This window comes from Pleurodeles waltl, chromosome 2_2 (assembly GCF_031143425.1).
Source record: "Pleurodeles waltl isolate 20211129_DDA chromosome 2_2, aPleWal1.hap1.20221129, whole genome shotgun sequence".
Classification (NCBI taxonomy): domain Eukaryota; kingdom Metazoa; phylum Chordata; class Amphibia; order Caudata; family Salamandridae; genus Pleurodeles; species Pleurodeles waltl.
This window is the reverse complement of record NC_090439.1, coordinates 271,951,394-271,968,053: the sequence shown is the minus strand read 5'-3', so window position 1 is coordinate 271,968,053 and position 16,660 is coordinate 271,951,394.

Sequence of the window (16,660 nt, the reverse complement as noted above, 5' to 3'; positions counted from 1 at the left end):
CAGTGAGCATGCAAGACAAAATGTTTTGGTGACATGAATGGTGTGGTGATTTGTCAGACTCCACTCCCCCAGGTATGTCTGTCAGGCCCTCAGAATGTAGGATGTCCAAGACTTTCTCCTCCCATGATGTGAAGAAGGAGGAGGAGGTAGGGGTCCACCACGAGTCTTGCAGACCGCCATCTATTGTCTGGTGGCCATGGAGCGTACCTTTCCGCTGAGGTCACTGTACCTCTACCTGATGTCCTCCCATGTGCGTGGGTGGCGGCCTACAGAATTCACCCTGTTGACTATCCTTTGCCACAACTCCATTTTCCTGACTATTGATCTTTGCTGGACCTGTGCTCCAAAAAAGTATGGCTCTACTCTGACAATTTTGTCCACTATCACCTTCAACTCATCATCAGTGAAATGTGGATGTTTTTTGTGTGGACATGGTAGTGGTGGAAGAGACAGTGAAAAATAGGATTTTTTTTTTTTTTTTAGTTCTGAGCTGTGTATGCTGTGATGTGAGTGGGTGACAGTTCTTGTGTATTGTGTGGGATACTAGATTCTGTGTTGTGTATGTTGTGCAGATGTAGGATGTGTGCTGAGTGAAATGTGTAGGGGTGCCTATTGTTTGCTGTGCTACATCTTTCATTTTTGGCTTGTTTCTGGCTGTGTGTGGCATTCAGGTTACTGAGGATTGTGTAGGTGTGTGGGGTTCTTTGTGAGTTCCCCTTTGCTTTATGTTGTTGCATTTGCTATTTAATATGCCTATGGTAAAATTGGCTTCCCTACAGTCCTTTGTTGTGTGGTATAATCATCAGTAAATGGAGTTCAGAGGGGTCTTGGCAGCCCAGGACCCTCGTGCCACTCCACCTTGTGCACCACTGATATCTACTTCCCTGATGGTGACAGATGGTCCATGGCCTACAGAATACAAATTGTAGTCATTCCTTCCTTTTTTATATTTTCCATTCAGTGTCAGAGCATCTGGGCATTTTCACTATTTTATTACTACACAATTTACTCAAAGTGGTTAAGTGTGATTGGTGGCTTAGTAAGAATTGTTAAACCAGATTATTAATATGTTGCATTTAATCACTGCACAAATGGGAAGGAAAAGCTAGAGATGTTGTTTTATAGGAGCCCATATGTTTTCAATATCCTGTGCCTGTGATAAAACATTCAAGTTGCCAAAGGTATCACTAAGTCTACCCAATCTGTATATGCATCAGTGATCAATGATGTCATTTGAGATGTCATCAGCAATGTCATCAATGATGTCATTTTTAACATGTTATGGTGTATGTAATATGTGAGGTCATGCTCAGTGCATGGCGGGGTCACAAGTTATAGCATAACTGGTGAAGTTCTGTGTTTTTTTGTTTTTTAAGTATTAGTTGCTCACTTAATTGGTCACCCAACTATAAATTCCTTTAACCTTTGTTTTTTTCAGTGAACCTCTAGGTTTTTTCAAATTAAGTTAAGATCTTATCACCATACGTAACTATACTGTCACTTTAACCAATGTGTTTTCAGTGAATTTCTGGGTTTTCTTAATGTTAGAGAAGGTCATGTTATCATACTACACTATAAAGTCTATCAAACCTTTTTTAATGAACAACTAAGGTGTTTTGGATGTATTTATCCAATACTTCCACTGTTCACAGCATTTGGTCACTTATAACAGGGGGTTAACACAGGTCCACCACCTGTTTGTGGCCAAACTACTGAAACTTCCCCTCAATGGTCAGCTTGCTGCCTCTGCCCCTGCTCTCCTCATCATTGCTCTCCATCTTCCATCTGCATGTCCTGGCCCAGACTGACTGCCCTTCACTACTGCCCTGTCTCCTTTTAGAATACCCTTTGTGGCATATTGAGTTGTCCCTGCCCATTATACCCTATCCACTGTGGTCAGCTTGATACCCTTGCACCTGCCCTGAACCCCTGCCTTCTGCTCTCCATGCGCAAGCTCCCGTCCCTCTTTCCTGCCCTCCATGGTCCATTGTGCTGAATCTTCCCTTGCTGACTTGCTCAGCATGGTCAGATTACCACCCTTGCTACCTTATGCCTGTCATCTGTTCACCATCTACATGCCATTTCCCCATCCCACCAGATCTTTGTAGGAAGCTTACAGCCCCTTCCCTTGACAGTCTTACCCACATGGTCAGATTGCTGCCCCTGCACCCCCTTCTCCCTACCCTTTGTTTGCTTTGTGCATGCACATGTCCTCCATAATTTGAATCTGTGCCATTCACCTATCTTCTTGCCCAACATGGTCCAACCTGCTGTCTCAGCCGCCTCCGCTTACCCTCCATCGTTAGCTTGTTGTATCTTCCCCTGTCCACTCCCATTTCCTTCTGTTGTCTGAGTCTATGCCCTTGTCTTCTCAATCCAGCCCTGTGGGATCTGTTGTGCTGCCAGTGCCTCACCCGCTTACCATGTATGGTAACCTTACTGCCCATGACCTGCTTCCCCATGCCTTCAATGGTCCATGTAGCTGCAACTGCCTCTCTTGTCTGCCCTGCATGCTCTATTGTGCTGCCACTGCCTCTGCTGCCTGGCCAGCATGGTCAGCTTGCTGGCCCTGTCCCCTCCATCCTGGTTTCTATCTCCCTGCCCCTATCCTCTCCCTAATGCCCTTAACAGTGCATGCCCCTCCCCACCCTACATGGTCCATTGCGCTGCCATTGCCCTTCCAGCCAGACCTTTGTGGCCTGTTGTGTTGTTACTGCTCCTCCTGCATCCCATGTGTGGTCAGATTGATATCCCTACTCTTATCCACTTCCCTCTGATATCCGATTTCTGCATGGCATTATCCCTTCTGTCTTGCTCAAAATCATCCATTGTGCTGCCACTAACTCTCCTGCCAGCTGTACATACTTAGGTGTGTTGTTGCTGCTCTCCCACCTACAGTTCAGTGTCAACTTGCTGCTCCTGACCCCCAGTCACCATCCCTTTTGTTGTCCATGTGCCCCTGCCCCCTTGGCTCTGCCCTCCATGGTGTATTGTATTTCTACTACCCCCTACCCTGCATGATAGGGCATGCTGCTCCTGCCCTTCTTCAACCCTCCATTTTCCCTATATGGGCCCCCAAACCCTCCCTCTGCCTTCAATGGTCCATTGTGCTGACATTGCCTCTCCCACTTGCTCTGTGTGTTGTGATTCCCTCACCTTTATCTGCTTCTTGTATTGTGTGTAATAAACTACCACCAGGTTGTTGGCTTGATCATGTTCATTTGGGGTAGTTAGGTTAAGGTGTAATGTTTACAGTTATTTGGCCAAAGCTTGTTGCCTGTCTAGATTGAAAAGTATGTACACCATATTTTTACCAAGGCTTGTTTACCCAGTGTTGCTTGATTTTATCAAGGCTTGTTTACAGTTTTGTACTTCGAAGGGGTAATATTTACTATTACCACTCCAGTCTGTGCAGCAGTAGGGAAAGTACATCACTTCAAATGCATATCAAATTTGAATAACCCTATTAATTTGCAAGTGACATAAAACTCTGAACAGGAACATTATTAACTAACCAAAAAATAGCAAAATATTAAACAATTGTTATAAATTGTTATAAATAAAAACGTATTTACTGTCACACAATATACCCCCACAAACCCAAAATTCCATAATATAACTAAAATACAAAAAATTTAAATTACAATATAACTAAAATTAATAAGTATAACACTATTAACATAATTAATAATCAAGTACATAATTATAATACATTAATAATGATTACTTAAATCACTTCCGACCCTATGCCCTTATAAACCCAGTAGCCCACACCTAAAATATAACTTTGCACATATAATTATTGACACAATTTGCATAATTAATAATCAATTAAATAATTATTAAAACAATAATTATTAATTGTTAATTAGTTATACTTAATCAACTTCCAATCCTAAACCCCTAGAAATCCAGCAACTCACACCTAATATACAGCTTAAAAACTATAATTATTACATAATTTACATAATTATCAACCTATTAAATAATTATTAATACATTAATAATTCACTCTTATTCAATTATCACCTAATTAACCTCCCATCCTATACCCCTACAAATCCAGCATCCTGCACCTAATATATACCTTACAAAATATAACTATTACACTATTTACATAATTATTACTGAAATTATTAAAAATAAATTAATACTTAATTGTTAATTAATTATACTTACTTAACTTCACATCTTACACCCTACAAACTTAACACCCCACAACATTATAAATTACTAGTATCAAATTACCCCCAATTTTGTTCTAACTTTATTTATCCTTTTATGCAAACATCTGAAGCATTACAATATAACCATGCAATTGCAGACATATACTTTCCAAACTTGTCACAGAGTGTCCACTGAAACATCGATAACTCCAACCAGGACAGCCCAATTCAGCAACTGCTGTCCAAATAGTCTAGTAACAGGCACACCCTCTTTACACTTAATCCATAGACCATACCCACCATATCAGACAGGATCACTGGCCTCTGGCTCTCCCGTTTCTTTACCAATAAGATAACGCTTGTATACATCCCAGAATTTCGCGGGTCTATTTGTAGGGAGGAGCAGACCGCTATAATTTTCTGTTTGCATATTACAATACACCATGTCCCTGTGCCATTCCTCCAGTGTCGCCACTAGTCCACGGTCCCATCTCATGGCAACTCGTCGTTTGGCCAGCAATAGCACAATCGCTACCAGTTTCCTAATTGTTACCAGCAGATGTCTGTCCCATCCAACCAGTGCCATTAACGATCCTGCATCTATCTGTTCCCCAACTATAGACTCCAATTCGCCAATCATTGCCTTCCAAAAGTTCTGCACTCTCTCGCAGGCCCAGGACACATGCAAGAACTTCTTTGCATCTGGGGCAATTTGCATTGTCTCGTAACCCATATCCATGGAGTCGAAGTGGGGTGTAATATATTCTGGTTAGGTATTTGAAATTAATAAGTTGGTGTTTGCCATTCATGGAAATGGAGCGTATCTTAGCGCAGCAGTAGTGCCACTGTATATCTGAAACCTGTACCCCCAGCTCTCTCTGCCACTCCAAGCATGCTTTTGATGACTCGCAGGCCCGCAATTTCTGAATCTGTGCATAAAGACAGGAGACTAGACGACAAGGCTGACTATTCAGCACCACCATCGAGAGAGAATGGACTTCCGGGGGTTCCTGCATGTCCCCTCCTAAGAGCTCTACCATCGCGTGGCATACCCTATAATATTGAAATCGGTGTAGCGAGGTTGGCATTACCTCTTCACTCTGCAGCGATTCCCAATGTCATATTTTGCATTTTTCAAATAAGTCCCCATGGTGTTAATGCCCAGTTCGCCCATAATGTGTACCAACTTACGATCCCGCCAGAGCGGAAACCAGGTGCAACAATTTAACGGCACATGTGGGGAATTTAGTAGAGCCAATCCCTGTCTGATCACAAGCTCATGCCAAGCTCTTGCCACCGAATTCAAGGAAGCAAATTCCTGATAACGCCTACTCAGAGCCTGAAACAGCCTACTCTGCAAAGGGACTGGCAAAGCCATCTCTCTCTCAATCCTAAGATACGGGACATCACCAGTCCCATGAAGACAAGCCTGTGCCACCGCAGAATGCGCCGCCACACAATAGTCCTTCAGGTCTGGGGCCCCCAGTCCACCCAACTCACAAGGCAGGGACAGTGTATGCCATTTCACTCGCGGCTGTTTACCTGCCCAAGCTAATCTTATAAGTAATGCTCTCAATGCAGTAAAAATAACTTTTGGGCAGTACTATTGAAATGTTCTGGAAGAGGAACAAGAAGTGTGGCAACACCACCATTTTCATTAGTGCTATGCGACCTAGCAAGGACAAAGGAAGCTTAATCCACCTCTCCACATCTGCTGCCAATCTTGTTAGCGCTGTGTCATAGTTGTCGGCTATTACTGTCTTAGGGTCCGTGTGTACCTTAATCCCTAAATACCTAACCAACTCTGTCTCCCATCTTAGCGGAAAGCCCACATCCACCTGCTTTGTAACTGGGGTCAGGTGGAACATCATAGATTTCCCCCAGTTAACCTTGAGACCGGACAAAGGGCCATATCTAACTATTTCCTGGAGAACCGGGGCAGCATTTTGCCTTGGGTCTTTTATATACAATAAAGTGTCATCCACATATGCGGATACCACAAGTGTATAATTCTGAAACCGGAGGCCGCGGTGTCCATGATATTCCCTCAAGGCACAAGCCAAAGGTTCCGCCACCAGGGCATATAATAGGGGGATAGCGGGCATCCCTGTCTGGTACCCCTAGTGATAACAAATGCCTCTGATACTATACCATTGATGCGAGCCCTGGCCCGGGGGTCTTTGTATAGTGTGGAAATCAGGTGTAAAAATATGTCCCCTACTCCGAACCGCCTCAAGGATGCCCTCAGGAAGCCCCACTCCACCGAGTCGAATGCATTTTCCGCATCTAAAAAGACTGCCACTGCCTGTATATCTGGGTTGATGTTTTGTATAGTGCCAAACAGGGTGCCAAGATTCACAGTTACATTACGGCCAGGGATGAACCCCACCTTTTCAGGCTTAATCAGGAGAGGTAACACTCTGGCTAGGCGATCTGCTAAAATTCTAGCGTATATTTTGACATCCACGTTTAATAGCGATAGCGGTCTATAGGAGGAGCATTGCTCTGGGGGTTTCCCTGGTTTAAGCAGAGTTATTATCATTACCTCCTGCATTGACGGAGGCATACGCCCATCCACTACCATTTCCTTGAATACCTCTTTGAGGTGCGGAAGTAACAAGTGTTGATATGCTTTATAGAAATATACAGGCAGTCCATCAGGGCCAGGTGCCTTACCCTCAGCCATCCAACCAGCACCTTTGCAATTTCGCTCAGAGAGAGCGGCGCCCCCAAGGCTACTCTATCAGCATCTGACAACCTCGGTATCACAATATGGGTGAGATAGTCCAACAGAGCCCTGGGATCTGGGTCCCCCCTGGTAGTGAATAAGGATTGATAATATTCACGAAATCTGGCAGCTATAGCTTCGAAGTCCCCAATCACACTCCCATCTTCAGCTTCTGCTGTTTTAATTGTATTTGCATTACGACTGGGACGGATCAGGTTTGTCAGGACCTCGCCTGATCTGTCACCCTCCCCATATACTCGAGCAGTAGCATATTTCCCTAAATGTTGAATATCCGAGAGGGCCGTTTCCTGAAACTCCTGCAGCTTAGCGTGGATATGACCTAATGTGTGTACATTTGAAGTGTCTCAGTGTTCCTGTTCTAATTGTGATAACTCTCTTTCCAGTAGTTGAAGCCACCTCCTTATCAATCTAAGTACCCCCCCATGCTTAGCCATGGTGATCCCCCTAATATACACCTTAAACGTCTTCCATACTGTGCTCACCTGGGCCACTGAACCTTTATTAATCTGAAAAAACTTGCTGATCGCATTGGCCAATTCATCTCTGAATACAGAGTCTACAAGCCAGAACGGAGGAAACCTCCACGAAAATGGCAGAGTCGGTATAGCACCTAAGGTCAGTAGGATTGGAACTGGGGAGTGATCTGAATAAGTTCTAGGCCAAGGGGTTTCAGTTATCACTCTATTAATCAACTTATGGGAGACCAACCATAAATCTATACGTGTGTACAAGTTGTGCACAGCTGAATAGTGGGTATAGCCACCCCTCACGGGATGCCTGTCTCTCCAAACATCCACCAACCCCAATTTAGTGGCTAAATCCAAAATCCCTTGTGCAGCGGCCGCCCGTCTGCGAGCTCTACCCCCGATTTATCCAATGTAGGATTTAGTGTGCAATTAAGGTCCCCGCACCAAATCTGCGAGTGGTCTCCCCACGATTCCGCTCTAACTGTCAAATCCCGATAGAACTGAGGGCCATCATAGTTTGGACCATATACACCTATCAATAAGAAAGACAATGCTCTCCCTCTGCAATGTGCAACTACATATCGTCCCCCAGGGTCTGCTGCCACCTTCCTGAAAGCAATATCTGATGCAAGTGAGGCCCACAACAGAACTCCCCTGGCATGAGAGGTATAACCAGCTGCCAGAAACTGCCCCTGCATCCTGCGAGGAGTAAGCATATGGCTATCTGGGGCCAAGTGTGTCTCCTGCAAAACGGCTATGTCTACTTTATGCCCATGCAGATATGCAACCATGATACGTGTCTTACGGGCATCGTTGAGACCCCGCACATTCCAGGTAACCAGTCTAATACTCTTGGGACACTTTTGCGCATCGGTATCATAATGAGTTGGAGTCATCTTTTATAGCTGAGCTGCAATTCTGGGACCATATGTACTACAACACTTGTCTGCAATCTAACTACTTCGCATGTACCCAAAAATACAAACAGTAAACCCCAAACAGCCGCCCAAAATCCCACCCCCCTCCCACAATAGGCATTTCCCCAACCTGCCCATCTGATTAGTCTTCCAAAGAACCTCCCCTTCCCCCCACAATTAGAACAATCCCCATTCGAACTATAAGTGGAGCACACATGTAGGCGGATGTTGCCTCCCCTTGTCAAGTGTTTCTAACGTGCCGGCCACCTAAACCGTGTTACTAACAAACCACTTCCATTCTGTGTATCATGAAAGAATCTGAAAAGTATTAGTATGTAACATCTAGCAGCGCCTCAATAGGGCCATGTCTATTGTATCCACGCAGTTCCCAATGTGCAAGAACTATAACAGTGGTCAACCCAATGTTCCGCTGTGCCAATGTCCTGGGCAGTTCGCAATGGCGGTAATCGATTGATCACCCCACTTCTCTATCTGTCTAAGTTTCTGCCTCGACTTCTGTAACGTTCCCCTTATCTGCCAGCTTGCATTTCACAAATTGCTCTAATTTTTTGTGATCAGTAAAAAATATTGGGTGGCCATCTACATCATCTCTCAATTTGGCTGGGTATAGCATTCTGTAGTCCAGGTGAAGATTCCTTAGTTGCTTTTTTCCTGTTATGAATTGTTTCTTCGCCTCTTGCACCTGCAGTGTGAAATCTGGGTACAGTGAGAGGGTCATCCCCTTGTGTTACAATGTTTTCAATTCCCGGGCACGGCGTAATGCAGCGTCCCGATCCCTATAGTTCAGCAGTCTCGCTATCACTGGGCGAGGAGGGGCTCCCGGAGGTGGGCGGGCAGCCAACGATCTTTGTGCGCGTTCCACCACAAAAATTTCAGTGAAGGTATTACGCCCCAATAGCTGTATTAGTAAGTTTTCAATTAAACTTTCCATATTCACAATCGCTGTGGACTCTGCTATCCCTACTATGTATAGGTTGTTTCTCTGGGCCTCTAAATCATCCATCTTGTGTCTGAGAGAGCCCAGTACTGTGGCTAGCTTTAGTTGACCAGTGGTTAGCGCTGTTTGTCTATCTTCCACATGAGATACTCTCTTTTCCGCCTGATCCAGATGTTCTGCCTGCTTGTCCAGGCGCTCTGACATTCTATCCATACGAAACAAAAGAGATTCTATTTTACCGTCTATTTGAGTTAAGCTATGTTACATTGAACTAAAATCTGCCACAAGTCCTGATCCTCAGTTGTGGGGACCTCTGGGCCTTTGTCTGGGCCTTTCTCTGACCCTAACCCTGCACCATCTCCTGCAGGGCTGTTCATTTTACATCTCTCGAAATGCAACTTAGTTCGGGCCTTATCCGTCTTGCCCATGTTGCTTTCTGTCAGTCTTCCTCCGGTGCTGCGAGGATTCAAGCCCCTGCAAACCCAATCCAAGGGTTAGTTTGTTACGATATGAGTAAATATGCCCCCTCAACTTAAGATGGCACTGTCGATTCACCAGTCGCCTCTCCGGTTAGGCCGCTAATATGCAATTGCACCCACGAGATTTTGAACAGCAGTTTTGCAGGCTCACCCTCTACGCTGCACAACTGCCCACTGCCTGTATTGAGACTGAATAGAAGCCCAAGAGCCTCAGGATCTGCGCACGAAGGGGCACCCGTGCTTCAGAGCCAAGCGCATCTGCCAGATGGCGCCGGGAAACGCTCCAGAGCCTCACACGCCAATATGTCACCACTTTTCTCATGCCGCTGTTCGCCTGTGCCACTGCCCAGCTGGACACTCCGTCTCGACCCCACCAATATGGAGGGCTCCTGTGTCAGACTTGATTCGTCTGGCACCTCTCCGCAGGACCCCTGATGCGGCCACCTCATCTCTCCCTGCACTGCAAGCCACACCGCAGCGCCCCACCACACACGGGCCGCAAACCTCTAGTTGCCGCAGTCCCGGCACCTAGTCCTCGGGGCCTCACCAGTCGTGCCGTACCTCCGACCACAGCCTACCATAGTGCCACTCCCAGGTCGCTACCTGATCTCTGTATCGGCCCACATACGAAAGCGTCACTGCACCAAGTAACTTCTCCCGGGCCGGCTCCACCCCGGCCTCGGCACAAGCGTCTCCTGATCTCGCCCGGCACCGCCGCAAGGCTCAGGCCGCCTCCCAGTGCGCCTGACAGCCAAGCGGGGTCTGCCACACGCCTCTCCTATCTTCCAGCCAGTTGTCGCTACCAGGAAAGGCAGTTTGTGTCAGTCGTGGTTTGTAGGATTATATCGGATCGTTCGGTGGCTGGCAGAGCTTCGCTACAGTGCAGCCATGTTACGGCTGGGCAAGCTCCGCCCCAAAATTACCCCAAATTAAGGACAAGATTTACAAAGAAGTCATGCAATCCAATGTAGCAAGACAGCTTGCTGCATGAGAGTGAGGGGGCAGGAATATGTCATATCTACTAGGAAATGTCACCTTCCTGCTCTCTCCTTTTGATGACACGCTGAGTGCTGCTAGCGACAATGCAGGCACACTTGTGCCATGGTACAAAGTTGCCTCTGAACAATACTCTGAGGCATTTTCCTCTTTCTACATGTACATGTAATACCAGAAAGCAGGACACATAGAATGAGGAAATAACAAGGAGAAATATTTCTCCTCATTATCGGCCTGACTATAAGTGTGGAGGATGAAATGAGCCTTCTGTCTGACTTTCGACCCGGAAGTTGCTGCCATACTGGCTACCTCTCTGCTGGGCCCATTACGACTTTCGTGCTGGGCTGACTGTTGGAAACCGAGGTTTCCACCGGTCAGCCCAGTGGAAAAGTGGTGGCAGCATTGTCACTGGCTCATAATAGGGGCGACGGCAATGCTGATGCCCGCAGGGGGCACCAGCGCCCTCGCAATGCTCACAGTGAACATTGCGAGGGTGCTGGGCATGGAAACCCATTACCTGCCTATGACAAGTGCATGGGCAGTGCAGTGGCCCCCTGAATCGTTCTCCACCAGCCTTTTCATGGCAGTTAAACCACCATGAAAAGTCTGGCAGAGAACCAGGTCATAATCAGCAGGGCAGTGCTGACTTCAGCACTACCCTGGATGATTCTGACCTTGACCGCCGTCAGCACTTTGGGAACATTGTTCCCGGGGGAGACTGCAGTCATTTGGGGATCCGACTGCTAAAGTCTTAATTTGGCAGTCAGACCGCCAAAGTGGCGGCGGTCAGGACCGCCAACCCCATAATGAGGACTTATGTCTCTGTTGGGATTGCATAGCATATTAACGTATAGCATTTTGATGCAATGCCAGGTTAACTACCCTCAGTAAATCTGGCACTGCATCAAAATCCATGGGTGGATGCATGGGAATGCACACTCCACTCAAGGAATGCCTTCCCAAAGCAGAATAATGTAACATAGTGATTTGTGCTGCCTTGCGTTACTCATTACAAGGTGGCTTTGAATGGTTTCGTAAATCTCAGGGTAGAATACCCTCAGTAAATCTGGATTGCACCAAAATCCATGGGTGGATGCATAGGAATGCACACTCCACTTAAGGAATGCCTACCCAAATCAAAATAATGTAACATAGTGATTTGTGCTGCCTTACATTAATCATTACAAGGTGGCTTTGGATGGTTTAGTAAATCCCACTGCAGTCCTTTCATCACCTTGCATGACACAAGGGAAGTAAAAGGCCTGCATAAATCTAAGCCTAGGATTCTAATTAAAAACGTTAATGAAGTAGCTCTGAAAACATATTCAAGGGAAACTATTGGTGAATCTGTTTAACAATCAAAAGCATTGTTTTCAATATGTTCAACAAAATGATTACTTTTAAAGATGGGGGCGCACCAGTCTATCAAAAAGGACCAATACTAAAGGCATTTAACAGGTGGCAATTCTGAGTGCAGTATGGTGATTATGAGTGCCTTAGGCTATCATTTACTGTGGATCATTGACCCTCAGGGCAGTAACTTGTGCTCTGTCATTCATCCTGATCTGAGTTTAGTGAAACCCAAGAAACTCCTTATAACCTGTCCCAAAGATTTGATGTTTATGAAATACAAGAAATACCTCTGATATTTGCCAAGGTAAAGTGAAGAATTACATATTGAAAAAACACACTTAGCACAGCTATTTTTTCAGGTTTCAAATCTTTTCCACACCTTACCTCCTGCTAAATATACACAGGGTTGACCAACCTGGGCAGGACGAGTGGTTTGGTTTTTAATGATGTGACTATAGAAGTAGATACATAAAACTTTCATTAATAGGTGGAAATGGCATATAGAAGTGTTTGAAGTTGTGAGGTTTTGTCCCTGCAAAGTGTGCAAAACGTATGAAGCACTCAGATGTCTTTGCTTTGGCGCTTCTGTAAGAAAACTAATTTCTGATGCATTTCTAAATATGCATTGTGTCTAGCCACACAAAAGGTGTCCCCTCCAGTACAAAATGGTCCCTTTACCAGCATAACACAGTTTCAGAATCACTCACAAGAATACGTTAAGCAAACCACACATGTAAATTAAAATTCTCCAAAGCTATTGCCAACCAACTAACAACTGAGAGACAAAACAGTGCAGTCACACACGCATAAGAAAAGTAGGAAACGCTGCAAGCTAGGGAGAGGCCAAAACTCATGAATTACATAAAACTAATGTAGCCCTAGTTTAATACAGCAATGTGCATTTTTTATATTTACAGTGGTATTTCTTATGTAGAACATAATTGTTAAATTTCTGTAGAAATTAACACTTATAGACAAATCAGAGAACACGAGTATTTTCAGTTTTTCAGTATCCGATAAAACTACTTATTGATCTGATATGTTTGTGTGTGTGTGTGTGTGTGTGTATATATATATATATATATAATATATATATATATATGTATATATATATACTGTATATATATATATAGTGTTATCCCAGCTACCACAATATTGAATGAGAGTATCTGTTAAACATTAACAAAATACCTGCCATATCGTCAGATGTGATCTTTATAAACAGGTTTCAGGTTTATATTGAAGGGTAACGGGTTGGAACTGGTTCTACAATCATCAGGGTGTTGGTAACAGAGGGCCTCATTAAGAGTGTGGCAGTCAGAGGAGCGCCACACTTGCTGTGACCAGCGGACCGCTGCACTCCAGGCGGTCTGGCTGCCACATTACAACTATGGTGGGCAGATCCGCCAGGGGACCACCGTCCCCACCAGGAACATGGTTGTTGACAGGTTGACGGTGGTCTGAGTTGTGCTCAGTCACGGCGGCGCAGAATTCAGCGCCACCTCGCTGATTACAACCCAATTTTCCACCAGCCTTTCAATGGTCACAGGGGTGCCCTTGCACTGCCTATGCCATAGCATGGGCAGTGCAGGGGTCCCCCTCCCCAGCACCATCAGAATGCACACTGTCTGCTTTGCAGGCAGTGTGCATTCTGATGGTGCTGGTGTGCTACGATATTGACCTCTGCTCCCTTAAAGGAGCTGAGGTCACTATTGTAGCACTATTCCCACCAGTCAGCCTGGCAGGAATGTGTAATACAATGTTCCTGCCTGGTGAGAACATTGTAATATGCTTGGTGTGGACTCCTCCAGTATGATGGTGGCACCCTCTCTGTGCTCTCCGTGTGGCTTTGGCGGTCTCATGGCGAGACCACCAATGTTGTAATGAGGACCAGAGTTTTGGAACTTAACATGAAAAGGCATGTTTTGATTTTTGGTAATTCTGGGATTTACAGGCTCAGTCGAGGTTTTTTTCCTGTGATAAGATGTTTGTTTTCCAAATACCTGGGGACAGTGCTTGAAATAGAACTATAGAAGTGCAGGTAATCCTTGTCCCAGAGTACCTGTTTGCTGTTGGGAATAGCTAGACCTTTCCCATTAAAAGCACTAGAGCATTGATGAGAAGTGACAGTACTATGGCTTCCAAATTAAAGGAATGCAAGTACTCAGTACCTGATAGTATCTGTCCATGTAAAGCACTGGCTGTGGGTAAGCCAAACATAAGGTTTTATGGGTGGTACACTCTATTTTATAGTGGACTCTGATGTTGAGATCAAGCCACTTTTTTCAAGACAGTTCTTGCCTCCTTTCACAAGTCTGTGGCCTGCTCAATGGATCTGTGAGCTTGTGAATTTACTTAAATTACCACCTCTGATGTTTTGCAATACTTCATCAAGCCATGCAAGACCACCGTGCACAAACCTTGAGTGGCTTGAAAAATCTGGAGTAAGGCAATTTAGTGCAAATCGCTGCCTTGCATTACTCTTCCCCAGGAAGGCGTTCCATGGGTGGAGCATGGGTGTTCCTAGGGCGAGCTGCGGCCAATGCCGCTGCACAGTCTGCACCAGCAGCACACTCAGAATGCGCACTACCACTGCAGACAGTGAGCATTCTGAGTGTGCTGAGAGGGGGGGCCCTGTACTGCCCATGAAATGGGCAGTGCAGGAGCCCCTCTGTGGCCCCATCTTTGTCTTTTTGCCAGCATTTTCATGGCAGTGAAACCGCCATGAAATGGCTGGCAGAAAAGCAAGTTGTGATCAGCAACGGTGGTGCCACCATGGTCACTGTCGTGCTTGACCACGACTTGTACTACCCCCAACCTGTCGAGATCCAAGATCCTGGTGGTTACTGTGTCTTCCTGTGGGCCGTCTGCCAGCATCTTAATCCGGTGGTCAGACTTGCAAAAATTGCAGCGGTCAGACCGCCACTGCACGTACAGCAGTCTTAGAACGGCTGTACTTGTAATGAGGCCCTATGTTATTAAAATATAGCTAGAAATTTATTGACACCACCAATGCACCTTTTAACACACAAAATTGATGTGCCACCCAAAGAACATAAATCCCAACATTTATTAAAGGTAATATTAATTAGTTCTATCAAATCATTAAAAAAGACAATTAAAAGTTTCAAATAACTTTTACAATTAATATGTTAAAGATTATTTATAAAACAACCAAAGCAAAGAAACTTTGAAAAAATGTACCCTGTTTTTAGAATATAAGCAAAAATGACCATAAATACATTTCAAACCGCCAAAAATATTCTTGATGTTAATATAACATGAAAACTGTACTGACCAAATCACCCAATAAGCCAGTAATCCCCATTAACTATAACATAATGATTTTAAATCCTAAAATAAATAATCTCCCATTTTTTTAAAATAACTAGGCACATTTTAAATACATTTTAATTACATTAAAATGTATTCATACACTTTTGTGAAATATGAATATTAAAACAAATATTTAAGTAAATCCCCATCCAACATAAACTCCAGAACAAACAACAATGTACACGAGTAATAGAATGGAAAATGACATATAAGAAAATAATAATTATTTAAATAAAAAATAAATAAAATTATAACTAAAGAATTGAAGACATATACCATAACATTTTTGTAAGCAATATTATAAATTAATAACAAGAACACATAAAATATATTTACCTTTGATATTGTGTTCTGCAATATATTTGACTACAATATTTAAAGTCAAATTATGTTTTTAAACTTGATAATCTGGTGCCATACATTTAGTAGAGTCTGAAGGGTCTTAACTTCTCCTCCTGCCTATCTTTGCTTTGGTTGGCCCTACAAACCCAAGAAAAACAGCTAAAGATAATACATCATCAACACAAGTAGGGAAACTAGAGAAGTAGCATTGTGTGCCAAAAGAAAAAAGAATTGCAAAGTCTATTTATATTTGAATTGATATTTGAGGTTCAAAATATATCTTGACTAGACAAATAGAGGAATACTACTTCCACTTTAAATGTAAGATCATTCAGCAAGGTTGTTGTTCAGACTACAAGGTGTATGTATAAACAGGTAACCTGACTGTAACCAAGATAATGCAAAATTTGATTATGCTAGGCAGCATAAACAACAAACCCAAAGCCATAAGCCTCTAAAGTCCTTGCAGACAGAGTTATTGGGAGGAATGAAAAATTATGGCACATGAGGCTGAAACCCAAGCAACATCTATGTTAACCAATATGAGCGCACCATAGTTGAAATTGACAACTCCAGGCTCGATAGATTCTGAAATAAGCGGGTCAAAGCCAGATCATCTAATTAATATCTATTTGTGCTTATTTAGATCTATGACAACATGTCTCAAGGACAGAAGGCCACAACAAATCAGAGTCGCATGACAAGGACTGTGGTGTAGCAAATCAATCAATAACAGAAATATCTTAAATGAGATTGATGAGTGAAACCCTGGGGTGTAATATGGTTGCTCAGACACAGGTAAAACTAATATTATATATACTGAATGTTTTACATGACTCAGCACAACAAGGAGAATCAAATATAGAAGACAGTAACTATTCCATTGGTAGGAGAGAT